Genomic DNA, 13593 nt, shown 5'->3' with positions numbered 1-13593 from the left:
GGGTGGGGGGGTGTACTCTCTCTCCCTCACGCACACATACACACTTGCACTGTACATGGCCCAGTCCCCCCCTTTATCCATCCCCATAAAATGACAGAATTCTTGAAATTTGTAGAGGGATTAGAGCAAAAATTGTCCTTTGGAGGGAAAGTGAATTCACCAGCTGAGACGAGACAGTAATTTGTAAATGGTTCAAGAGGGAGCCTTAAGAGAAGGAAGGAAATGCACTGTAAATTTTTGTTAGCAGCGTGTGTCTCTCTGCATCAAAACCCCACCACCATATTTTGTATTTCATCCGTTCAAAGCCGACAGGGTTATTTATGTGCTGAGTCAAGTAGGATGTTTTATCTTAGAGCTCAAGATTCATATTAAGATCCTCTGTTACATAAGACATATTCTTTTTATTTAGTCATATTATATGTTTAAAAATTCTTTCACACTTGAAAGTTTCATCTGTAAACCACTGTTCGTGTATTAAATGTAACGTTGGGATTATCAACAGTAATCTGACAACTTTGTGCGCATCTCTTCATGACTTTTGACCCTTTCTCACTAATCTTGCCTTAAATGTGCAACCCATATACATTCCTATTCTCTATAATGCGTCTTTGTGTTTGTATCAACACGTGTATCTGTAAACCTGTGTTTCTTCAGTAGATATGAGGCAGAAAAAACTTCAAAGTCTTGCTCCAGAATGCTCAGTATTTTTATATGCAGGCCTGGGTTCTCTCCCAGCCGCTGTCGTTTCAAAAGAGCTGAAGGCTTATAAAAGCCATGTTAGGGTTATTATGTACATCCTATCTGCTTCAGCCTCCACTGACCCTCAAACTCTATGTGTATGTGTGTGTGTGTGTGTGTGGTCATTAGGCAGAGCTACAGTGGAATCCATTTACTCTCAATAATTTCGCTGTTCGGTTTTTGTGAGCCTGAGAGGAGGAACGAACATCCTGAGTTTATTGGCCATTAGAGCGCTCTAGACGGGTGCGTGTATGTATGTGTGCGTGCGTGAGAGAGTGTGTGTGTCAGGAGAAGTAGTTTGTTTGGCTAAGTGAGGCAATTTTGGTCTTTAAGTATCTCATGTCACTTCCCCTCAAAAAAGGGGCAAGTGATACAAGCGCTCCATTCTTAGCAGCACACACGCGCACGCATACATGCACGCATGCACACATGCACACTCTCTAGTCATACTCCAATGTGACCAGTTTATTTGCCATCAAATGTTAATGTCAAGCATTTGATTTGTATTTAAATACCTACTTATAATTTAAATGTGAACAAAAGCGTATGTGAAGTTTCAATATGCGGTTTCAGTGCTCAAGAATATTTTACTTTATGTATAAACCTTTAATTATTTTCGTTCCCTTACAGTTGATTCACTCACTATTGTTTTGCGTGCATACTCATGTCCCTCAAAGCCCAAATTAAACAAATCAATCATGACTAATGACTGATGTAATTGAAATCAAAGTACTGAATCCCCCGAAAGAGACTCACTGACATGCTCAGAGAAAACAGAAGAATCTCAAACATGTACTTCAGTAAATCACTAGAGGAAACGAACATCGTTGCTCTTCAAAAGCAGCCCAAATCCTTTAAGTCAAGTAAGATGTTACCTGATTGGTTCTTCAGGGTGGTCCTCTGATTAACCTGACCAGCCAGAAACCCAACCACTTTGATCTGTGATTGGTGAGGTCACTCAATGAGGTCAGCCAGCGTCTGCAGCGAAACTGAGAAGGCCGGTGATGAAGTATTTGAAGAGCATCATTCCAAAATGAGACATGACACCTAGTTTCACAAAATAAAGGAAAAAAAAAAAAAGATGATTGCTAGCATGCATGAGAGTAGAACTCATATTGATTCATTCTGAATTCATCAGTCCACAACAGTCCGTGACTTAGTATGTTTGAATCACGAAAAACTGTATAATTTCATATAAGGTTGTGATAAATAGCTAAAATCAATATAATGGATAACACTTTTTTTTTCACTTAGATATTCGGTTTATCATGAAATGGCAAACGTATGAAAAGTCTCACATAGAGTGATCAAACTGATGTTCGGCGATGTGACCTGTCTTCCAATGTTCCAAACCTTAATACGTCAGTTTGTTACTGTTGAGTTATAATTCACTTGAAATCATTCATTTGGATCGTAGCATTTTTTTTAAAACAATAATTGATTACAGTCTATGGTCATGAAACCATTCCACCATCATTTGAGCAAAAATACCAAATGTTGTTTTTACCTTTAACTGTTATTTTCTAAACCAAAGATTCAATTTATTATCATCAATTACATAACCAACAATCATCAATTGCAGCTCTAACAATAATATCTACTTATTTCCCAACAATGGCTTTATGGTGGATACCTGTCTATGAATTAGAGTCACCCATCCCCGCTTTTCGTAGCTTTATCTGTTCTCTTTTCTTTCTACTTCCCTTTTTGCCTTCCTTTGTCCCTCTCTTTCTTTGTCTCTGCTCTAACGTCTCTCTTCGTAACCCCCGCTGCTTCAGAGGAAGATGAACTCTGAACAGCTGTGGTTTCCCTGCCTGTCGTGAGTTATGGCGAGCTGCTGTCCTCTTGGCTTTTATTGATAATATTACAGTGGCTGATGTAAATAAGACTCTGGCTGCAACAACCCCGCCTGCCCCCTCCATCATCCTAATACAAAGCTGTGTGTGCACATTGGTGAATGAATTTAACTGTGTACCTGTGTGTGTGTGTGTGTGTTTGTGTGTGTGTGTGTGTGTGTGTGTGTGTGTGTGTGTGTGTGTGCGCGAGAGCAAGTGAGGGAAGTCAGGGAAAGATTCACTGAGGATCTGTGTGCATGTGTGTGTGTGTGTGTGTGTGTCATATTCACTTCCTGACCCCAGGACACTTCTTCCCAAGGTAGAAGCACAACATCAGGCTACATGCAGTTTTGCAGGAAACAAGCGAGCTGAGAACTGACATGATAAACGGCTCTGAGCTTTAAGTTGGAGAAAAGAAGATCCTGCCGTCGTGTGTCTACATATTTTTATCTGTCTATGCTGAGCTGTGACTTCCCGCAGTGCTGTAAATAATATGTCTTTTCACGGGCTGGTGTCCCCATGTGTTGCACACACAGAAACATGGTTGAATTATACTGCCACGTGCAATTTTATGGCTGTCATTTCTCTTTCTTCTTTTTTCTTCGCCTGTATTAGAAACGTCTCAGGCATTTGTTTTTATTTCTGCACAGACACAAAGAAAGAAGGTAGAAAGAAAGACTGATGATCAGAGCAGTAAAGACTTCTGTATGGGCTAAAACAACTGTGAGAGACTACACACACACACACACACACACACACACACACACACACACACACACACACACACAAACTTGATCCACCAGCTGCATTGCAAGCACTGATTAGCTTTTTTGGTGCCCTGACCTTAAGGTGTAAATTCTACATTAATGCCTCGTCCATTAACTTGACTGAACTCTGATGCTCTGACTGCTAAAGATACAACACACACACACACACACACACACATACATACACACACACACACACACACACACACACACAGGGGCATACATACGCATACATATTCAGAAAAGCACAGAGAGTGCTGCAGCTGCTGTCCACCCACACACTCCACAACCATGTCATTCCTTTTCCACACACACACACACACACACACACACACACACACACACACACACACACACACACTCTGTACCACATTCACTGCATTCTGCCATAACACAGGCAGGCAGGAAGCAAATGTGTCATTTATTAGGGCCTGTTTCCAATCTGTGCTGATGATGAATATCTCCGATCTCCCCCATGCTGCTCCTGAATATTCTGAAACAAAGGCCTCTTATGAAATTATACTGTCATTAGAATGACTGCTCTGATTAGATACTGGGACTGGATTAGCCATCTGCTTGGCTCTCAGGCAGAGGAATGATATGATCAGAACTAATTACCATGTATTCCTACATCAGAACACATTGAAGGGTTTGGTTTCAAAATATGATATGCTGTATTCATTTTGAGGGGCTGAAAAATTGAGTTGCTAAAAAATCCTTGTGTGGTGGAATTCTTTAGTATATTACTGCTGAGTATGATAGGCCACTGTGATGTTGATAAAAATCTAATAATTTTAACCTTTTTAAACTTTTAAAATAGAAATTATAAGGTGAAAGTAAACGGCACATTTTTCAAATGGTAAATATCCCATTGAGCCTGTACCAAAACAGGAATGAGTCAGATAGTAAAATGTTACAAAACACAAAATTGTGAGTGCTGATGAAACAACTCTCTATTTTGAACCTCCCTATCCAAGTAAACATTTTTGACTTTGAGCTTCTCTTACAGTGAAAGCCTTTCCATTTGTTTCCACATGTCACAAAGCGTAAAAGAATGGTGATCGTTGTGGACAGTGTGCTGGTGTCAGGAGTTGCCACTGTGGAATGGACATATGTAGCAATTTATCACTTGTCTCTCAGCACATGTGTGGGTGGCCCCGCAGCGGGTATTATTGCAATTTGGGAGCAATTGACAGTAATCCCCTCTTTCTGCTTGTGTGAAAGCTCATCATCCCTCTGCACGCCGACAGGCACGTCTTCACTAGCGATGACCTCCAGAGCTGGTACAAAAAGCTTTGGCTCTGTCGTAGCTCATGCTGTATATCATTATCAGCTCGTCTCGAACTTTTTCTTGGTGGTCTGGAGAGCTCTCTCAGTAAACCACTACACTCTCAGGGAAACCTAGCAGAGATGAATCCTTGCAGACGCAGCGATGGCAATTCGATGCAGGGCTATAATACTGATGCATATGCTTTGGTCATAAGCCCAGCCATATTGACCCGGTGGAAAACACAGAAAAACAATCTGACCATTACACTCTCAAGTCAAGCTTTGCAGCAATCAACAGACAAATGGTCTCTAATCCATAGCATTGTTCTGGTGTATACAAAACTGTGTGGAACAGAGTAATGGTATGGTATTCATCTTGCATTCAGGTCATTTACTAAAAACAGAACCATAGAAGAACTGACCACCGGTTTGATAAAGTGGCAATTGTAATATGGACATACTGTGCTGGAACAAGATTAGTATTAGTATAAGACAAGTATTTTTTGAGCAAGCTGAGTGGAGGAGGTCAGGGTGGGGTTCGACGTGTTAGCATTTTTCATATTTATCTAAAATCGCAATTTTTCCATAACCTTAAAGCAGTTTTTAGATTAGCCGTGACTGGATAGAAAATGTTCAGAATGAATGTTCAGCAAGCGATCGCTGAAAGATTTAAAGAAGCTGTTATACTATTATAGCCGTGGTTGTCCAAATATCATTTGCTGTAAATAGAAAGACTTGCATTATAATTTATGCTCTGGCTTTAAGAGAAGCATTTAAAAGGGAATCGTTTGAATCATTGGCATAAACAGCAACACTATAAGGAGAAACTAAACCTAAGTAAAATGTAATGATGCATGAGGCAGCTCCTCAGCCTCAGCCCCATCTTTTCTCTCAAATAGCTGTGGTTGCCATATGCTCAGATTGACTATAATTGTTAGTTTCCTGGACAAAGTGTTCAGAGGTTTGCAGGCATTTAATATACCCTACAGGCAGAATTAAAAAGCAATCATGAAATCCAATTCTTCCATATAAAAACAAATGAGCGATACATCGTGCCACACTTCTATTTACAAAGCAAACACTTGCTTTCATCTTCACAATATCTCATATTTTTCTCAATAGTGAGCAGAATACAGCAGAAGGTTTGATGGATGGTTTGGTTTAATGAGAGAGAAGTCATTTAGACGATGGATGTAGACACATTAATGGGATTTCGTGGAAGCTTCAGAGTGGTAATGGGGTTTGCAGTGCCTTAATAACTAATACACTGAACACGCAAAGAACTGTGAACAGATGAAAGAAGGAGCTGTACTGTAAAGACAAGACAGCAGCACCAACAGGCACTGATCAGATGATCTGATCTGGTCTCTTTGTGGTGTCCTGTGCGGTGATGACGGCATAAATCTGTCCCAAATCAAAGTTATGTTCTTTAGAAACAAGGATCAGCTGCCTGAAAGAATCTGTCTTTTTATTGGCATGTTGTTTTTTTTTTTTATATTAGCCACATTAGCAGCATGGCTATAGAGATGGCAATGTTGATCTGTCATGATTTTTTGGGGATCCTTTTGACTTGTTATCTAGTGACATACCTTGTGACTTATTTCAACATTTACTAAATGGTTTGGCGCCAAATTTTATACAGGCTTTCATGGTTCCCTGATGATGTATCATAATGACTATGGCAACAAGCACTCGACTTGAAGCCCCCCTCAGGATAATTTGTAAAAACTTTGGTGATTTCCTGATTTTTTTTTTTTTTGTATTTTGTGTTTAGTGCTAATTAATAAATGTTAAGCTAACACGCTAAACAAATCATGATTTTGCCTAAGTACAGCCTCATAGAGCCTCTTGCATGGCTGCAGACTCTCAGTCTTTTTTCTTGATAGCATCCAATGACCTCTCACATTGCATTTAATCCATATGAAACAATCCAATTGAAACCCATGCTGATGGTATCTTGTAAGTGGGCTGTAGGGTAGGGTGTCCATTGAATCTTCAGGGATGACATATAGGCCATTAATGCTGGTGCAAAGCGGATTATATTGTCGGAATTCAAGCTCTCGGTTTCAATTGCAATCATTTATACGATGTTAAAAAATAGTTTCATGTCATACTAACATCATGTTGAGAAAGTATATGTATAGAAATAAATTTTAACATGTATGTTAAAAGTTACAGCAGCTTGTGCTGAGTTGTTTTCAACCCTCACACACTGAGGCTAATTCAAAAAGCGAAAGAAAGCACCTATCACATTATCAAAACTTCATTGTCAATCATCTTCATGTCATAAAAAACACCATGTAGTATGATGTATAATAGAAGTTTCTCTCCGGTACAGTATCAGTACAACCACTGACTCTATCATGGAACTATTTACTGCCCATATGGCCAGTGACACGGGGTCAAGCCTGTGTTTCAAGTGAAACCACGAAGGGTTGTAAAAAGCCTGCATACAGGAATGGATACAAATTCAAGCATTAGCACATTGCTAATTACAGCGGGTCGCTTTTAATAAATTCTTTCCTGACATATGAGTTCCAGCTCTGTAAAAGAGGAAGAATGTTGCATGAGGGAAAAACATTAAGCAACGCTGCAGACTTTTGCTTTAAGTAAAAAGCTTGGGTTGCATGTAAAGGAATACTATACAGTAAGATGTATAAGATTCACACACATACTAAAGTCCCCTGGTTTGACTTAAAGAGAATACCCATTTTAAGCATTTACACATTTTCTGGCTATCCGAGCCATGTATTCTGAGAGTTAATAACTTAACAAGCAGACAACATGTAAAAGCTGCACGTCAAGAGCTTTCTGTGGGTTATTTGACATGTTGTTGTTTTGTGTCTCCTTGCTTCTTTCACTGTTTTTGTAAAAGCTGTCTCCAAAATATGCTCTGCTCCGAGCTCTGGCCTTATTCGTGCTGAAATAACATTGTGGTATCATAGTCGAGTCCTCTTTTTATTTGTTTTAGGGGTGGGGCAAGCTTTTCCCTCATGTTTCTGGCCAAAAGAGTGATCTATTTGCTATTTCAAAAGTTACATGATCAGAAGCAATTGGTTATCATGACCCAATTATATGTCCCAGGCTTCTGTCCACTTGGATGCAGAGCAGGCTAAGGTTTATCTGATCCTACATATTGGTCCCATGGCGGCTTCTTAGTTGCTTTCTGTAACAAAATACTCCAAAGGAGCAGGTTAAATTCAAGCTAGTTTTACAATTTATTGTCAACATACAGCATTACAAACTGAATCAACTGCACACGAAAATCCATTCAAACTGCATTAGTTTGAACCTAGTTAGTAAATGTGTCAATCAAATTAAACATAAAGTAGAGAGTAAGAAGTGGTTTAGGCAAAAATCCCCTTTTTAAAAAAAGAAATTCACAGTAAAAGCACACAGCTTAATATAAGCCTAAAAAGAAAATGCATGCGTGGAGAGGCTGCACACTTTGGCCTGTGCACCATTTGCCAAATTGTAGACGATAATAATACATAATTCCACACAGGAGTGTGTTTGCAGTCATTTAAAACAAGCCCACAGCGTTGACATAAATCAGTGTATGTGTGAAGCTCGTATACCTGCATGTCTGCACACTGCAGGTTTGACGAGAGACAGGTCTGAGGGGATTTCACCATAAAGGTTAGGAACCGTGAAATATCTGAGAAGTGCTGGAACCACTCTCCTCTCCAAATTATAGCCGAATGCATGCTATACAGTCTTAGTGGTTGAGGGGAAACGCCTTGGCAGTGCATAAAGGGCTCAGTGTGCGGCTGAAATGACCGTGTGACTCCTGAAAATAAACAGGAATCAAATGGAGTGATTGATCGAATAAATTAACCTCAGCAGCAAGCGGCACGCTCTCTCTCACTCTCTCTGTCTCTCTCTAACACACACACACACACACACACACACACACAATCACTCACACTCATCAGGTCCAATGACCAGCCTTGTAGAAAAACAGACACTTGCTGCTGTTTGCTCCGGTGTTCAAACCAGCTGCAATTTGGGTGTAAGTTTGTTCCAGAGCAGTGTGGTGGTAGTGGGTGGGCAGTGGAGTGCTGGTCTGTTAAAGCTAGTGGGTGATACACTGCATGAGGGCACACACTATGTGTAATTACAGGACTTGTAATTTACCCTCTTCACTTCACAAAATGTTCAGATTCCAATTATGTGTAAGATAAATGCCACAAAACTGATTTTAGCTGGATGAAAACAGCAAAGCTGCCAGTTTCAGTTTGATAAACCAGTTGATATTTCTGTCCACTACTGACTTCGATTTACTTATTGACCACATATTTCATCAAGTGATGATTTTGTGAATAATACTTTATCAAAGCATTAATTAAACATTAGATAGCAATGCACAAACTGTTAAGTCCTAATTTAATTACATAGTAGTAAAGTAGTAGAGTTTATTATTATATAGTCAGTGTTGACTTGGAAAGTTTTCCACGCTGAAAAAGAATAAAATTATTTTTAACTCTGGGTGTTTTTCTTTCTATTTAAGCTAACTGTGAAATTTATAGATTTTGGAAAAATCTGATATTGAGTCTTTATGCATTAAATCAGCACCCAGCAACCCACAGACCATAGTTTATTCACACTGTCTAAGTATGACATTTACTAGACCATATTCAATTCGGCTGATGCTGCTGTATGTGAAAAGGTGTTTCACACACTCACACATAAAAAAAGAAAGATAGAAGTCGTAGTTTTCTCTACCTGCTTTTGTTAATGCTGGTTTTTGCCCTGTGAAGATCATCAGCTGAACGTGATGCTCATTCACCTTTTAACTGCCTGTTAAATTGCTGCGTTCTGTGCAGGCCTATGTATTCTACACTGGGGCTGAAACGTAAACCGTCCAGTCTGATGAACCTGCCGACCGGTCAGAGCCTTCTGGAAATCAAGACAAGACCTACACACACACACATACACACACACACACCCTCTGCCCCGCCCCTTCATCCCCACCCCTCCCTGCTGCTTGCCTGTGCGGTTTACTGAAATCTCCTTGCTCTATAGGATAGCCCTGGCCTCTGGGGTAACAAGATAGATGTAAACAACCAATTATTGGATAGACCCTCATTCATATCCCCTTAACCGGTATAGACACAGAGGTTCTGGCTTTAATAATTTCTCTCTCTCTGCCCAACATTTGTATGTCTGTCTGAAAGAATGTTACTCATCAACCCCTTGTTGCGCTTGTCTCAGGTCAGTGCATGTAGCAGTCTTACGGGATAAAAGCCACGTCCCCTGCTACACAGCTCCACACCAACACATAGACTTTGCAACACACACCAAAACACACATCTTGCAATAATCAGCTCAATTAGTGGAGGTCGTGGTGGAGAGTGGCCGAGGTGAGCGGTGGGAGGTTGTGAAAATAGGGGGTTGGCTATTAGTGGAAACGTGATCTCCATTCATCAGCGGGCGTAATAATTACCGTTTCAGAGCCGGAGCCCTCTGATCAAACTGATCAGTGGAAACAAGTGGTTTACAAACACTGTCAAGGGCCAGACACTGGACCTTGATTTGCCCTGTCACTGCTGGTGCACACACTCTGACCATGAGCAGCCCAATGCAACGAAGATGCTTCATACAGTGTTTGTATTTACATTTTAATTGCTTGCTCAACCTTTTTTTACTTTTTATTTACTCTCTTCTAATACATCCTCTCTGCTGTCACTTCCCTGATCATTAAATTTTCAAATCAGATGCATTCAAATCTACTCTTTGATAATTATGTAGATAAAACTAATATATCCAGGGGCACCAAAGAGTGAGTGAGCAGGTGTTGATCTAGAACATGTCAACATGATGAGTGGGAAAGGCCCTTCAGGGAGGGTTTATCTCAACTTTTTTTCATATAAAAATGCCAAAAAAGACCTTTACTGAACATGATTTTATCCCACAGTATTCCATCTGCTTTGATTTAATGTTTGGCAGCAATTACAAAGAGGACTGGACACCTGTTATAGTCATATACCTGTTTTCCAAACATTAATGCTCATATAGTGCATCATCTCATCAGAATGTCATCTAATGAAATCCCTAATGGCCCCCATCCTAAATTCCTTCTAGGGCCCCGGACCCTATTTTAGTTACATCTGCACCCATCATCACCCAAAAATAATCCATGTGACTAAAGACAGAGTGAGGCAGGGATGATCTAGACTCATAGGCCTTCGTGTAACTGTTGATAACAGGGGCACACAGCATGAGGTCTACAGGGAGGCAAAGAGCTCAGCAGCCAGCAGTTAAAGAGGTGAAGAACAAAAATCAAAGCAAAAAAGCAAAAAGAATAAAATTTAGCAACGTGTCAGTTTCAAATAACAGCCTCAGAGTGAGTATTTTAAACGTGACAAGCCTTTCAAATAAATTAACAGGCTTTACAGCGTCTATCTGAACGGCCTTTGATGTGAAACGTAAATATGAGACGATACATAACCTCCGTTGAAAATACTGTGACCACTGTGAGTAATGGCAGCACCTCTCTCACCAGTGGAGGAGCCTCCTGTGTGTTTTGGGCTCAATTACGAGGCCTTTAGGTGTTTTTGTTAGATGGACAGAGATGATAAGTTTTTATCTAAAATAGGTTTAAAATGTCACGTCTGTCAAACTGTGTTTACAGTCGCTCATATTTTCACTCATCGCTCTCGCTTCTCTGCGCTGCAGCTTTCTCCAGATTTTCACGCGCTGGCTCAGTCAAAGTCAACACATGAAAACACGTTCAGAAAGTGATTTAACTGTTAGGTTATATCATGATATGTGGCGCAGTATTTTAGTTTCAATAGCCTAGATTATTATTATTATTATTATTATTGCGTCTCCTTTTCTGATTTATTTTCAGTGGAAATAAAACATACACACATACATTATATGAGCTGGATATGTGTATATGTATATATGTAAGGTTAAATTGCTTCCTTGTTTTTCTCACTATCCATTTCAGCCGAGCCCCGGTCCCCTGACGATTACCATCAGTCAGCCTAATGCCCTAATACTCTCTGAGAACTGCGCTTCAGGCGAAACCCAAGTCAATTTATTAAAGAGAGGGAGAACACAACACGGAAACAGGGATCAGGCTCCTCTTACAGGACTCCTCATCTCCTGTGATAAACTAACTTCATAATTACGCCAATAATTCATTTTAAACCGCCGCGACTTAGATGAAATAGCTCTTCGCTATCAGGCCTATATGCAGTTGCTCTGGAGCAAAAGTGAAGCTGTGATCTGAGCGAAACGGATTCTGACATCAGTGACCGAAATCTCTTTTATACACACCTGAGATTTGAGGTCGCTCCTTACTGGGACTTGACATGAGCTGATGGTGTTTATTTGCAACTTCTTTTTTGAAAATATAAAATTAAGGTCTGAGATATACCTATCATACCTAACAAATAACAATAATAATATTCATAATAATAGCCCTGTAATAAAAATAATAATGAAAGCTTAATTTTTTCTCTCTTTCTCTTTTTCTCTCTGAAGTGGAACATGATGGAGTTTTTTCTTTTAGTCCACAGCCTAACTTCGGCGGAGACCGTGTGTGTGTGTGTGTGTGTGTGTGTGTGTGTGTGTGTGTGTGTGTGTGTGTGTGTGTGTGTGTGGTTTGAGGCAGCAGTGTCGAGTGATGTGATACTGAGTGTGGGTGTAACTGACAGTCGTGTCTCTAATGAAGAGGTCCCATGGTGAGGCGATAGAAATCTACCAACTGGTCAATCTTTGGCCCAACAGTCAATAACACACATGCCGCGTCCGCGTGACACACGTCTCCGTGCACCTGACGGAACAGCCACAACACCACAACAAGTCAAACGACTGTGACACACATTTTCTGCCACTTCTCTGTCTGCAGTCTGGAGAGCAGAGCGGTCTGTCACCAGGTGAAAACTCATCATTGCAACAAGTATCGCATCACTCTCTCCTCAGTGATTCACCAAGTCTCCTCTCGCTCACTCTTTCCTACACCTCTCCCCTTTGTTTCTCCCAGTCATTATCATCATGTTGAAATGATTCCGCAGGGATTGTCCTCAACTTTTATCTTCTAATCCTGCTTGTGATCCTGATGATCTCTGACTTCATCTTCCTCCTCAGCTGCACTAAACCGTGTCAGCCAGATGACTTACATACAAACGGAATTTTTTCTCTCACCGGTGTGCTGCTGGTTGATGCCGTTTTTCTTCTCTCCTGTTGCCCGGCAGACTCTCCTCCTCTGCTCTCTGTCCAGCAAACTGCACAGCACACACGAACTCTTCATTTCACCACTGGACACCTTCAGATTGTTCGCCATTCTGTGCGCTCCTGCAGTCACTGCCTCACCCCTCATTTAGATATTCATCATCTTTGCTGTCACATGAATTGAATTAAATTTAAATTATAATCAACTTTAGAGCAACGTCACGCAGAAAGATAATATTTAGACCAGATTAGATCTTAAAAATCCTTTAATTAGTTATAAACTTAATCTAAACCAGTTACCAGACGCACTCACAGCTCCTCTGTGAATATTATAGCGCACATGTCTGTTGGCTGTACAGTGCAGTGCAGGTAAAGTTATCAGTATTTTAAGTGTTTTTCAAATCTATAGCTGTCTGGACTTTTTCGAAGGTCAACCGTTTTTTTATTATCATTATTATTATCATTATTATTATTATTATTATTACAATTACAGTAGTTGGTGTGAAACGAGTATTTCCAATTACCTGAAAACCCACCTTACAAGTATTCCTGTTTACAAATAACTATTACAATTTTTACAACTTCAAATGAACGCAATAAAATGTATCTATATAGACTGCAGGTCGAAAACATTAACGCTGCCGTAATTTATTTTTGTTTATATTTATTGTATTGTTTGCGTCACGGCAGCCTCCAGAAACAGGTCAGGTATTTTTGCGAGCTTTTCATAAAACGCTACGTCACTCGCTGTCGGCAGTTGACGGCTACTTCTCTCGTATGAAATGATGAACGCAACTAAC

The sequence above is a fragment of the Seriola lalandi genome, unplaced genomic scaffold, assembly GCF_002814215.2.
Source record: "Seriola lalandi dorsalis isolate HSWRI2012SDOR001 ecotype SW California unplaced genomic scaffold, Sedor1 jcf7180002054948, whole genome shotgun sequence".
Lineage (NCBI taxonomy): Eukaryota > Metazoa > Chordata > Actinopteri > Carangiformes > Carangidae > Seriola > Seriola lalandi.
The sequence above is the reverse complement of the archived record's forward strand: the minus strand, read 5'-3'. Positions refer to the sequence as shown.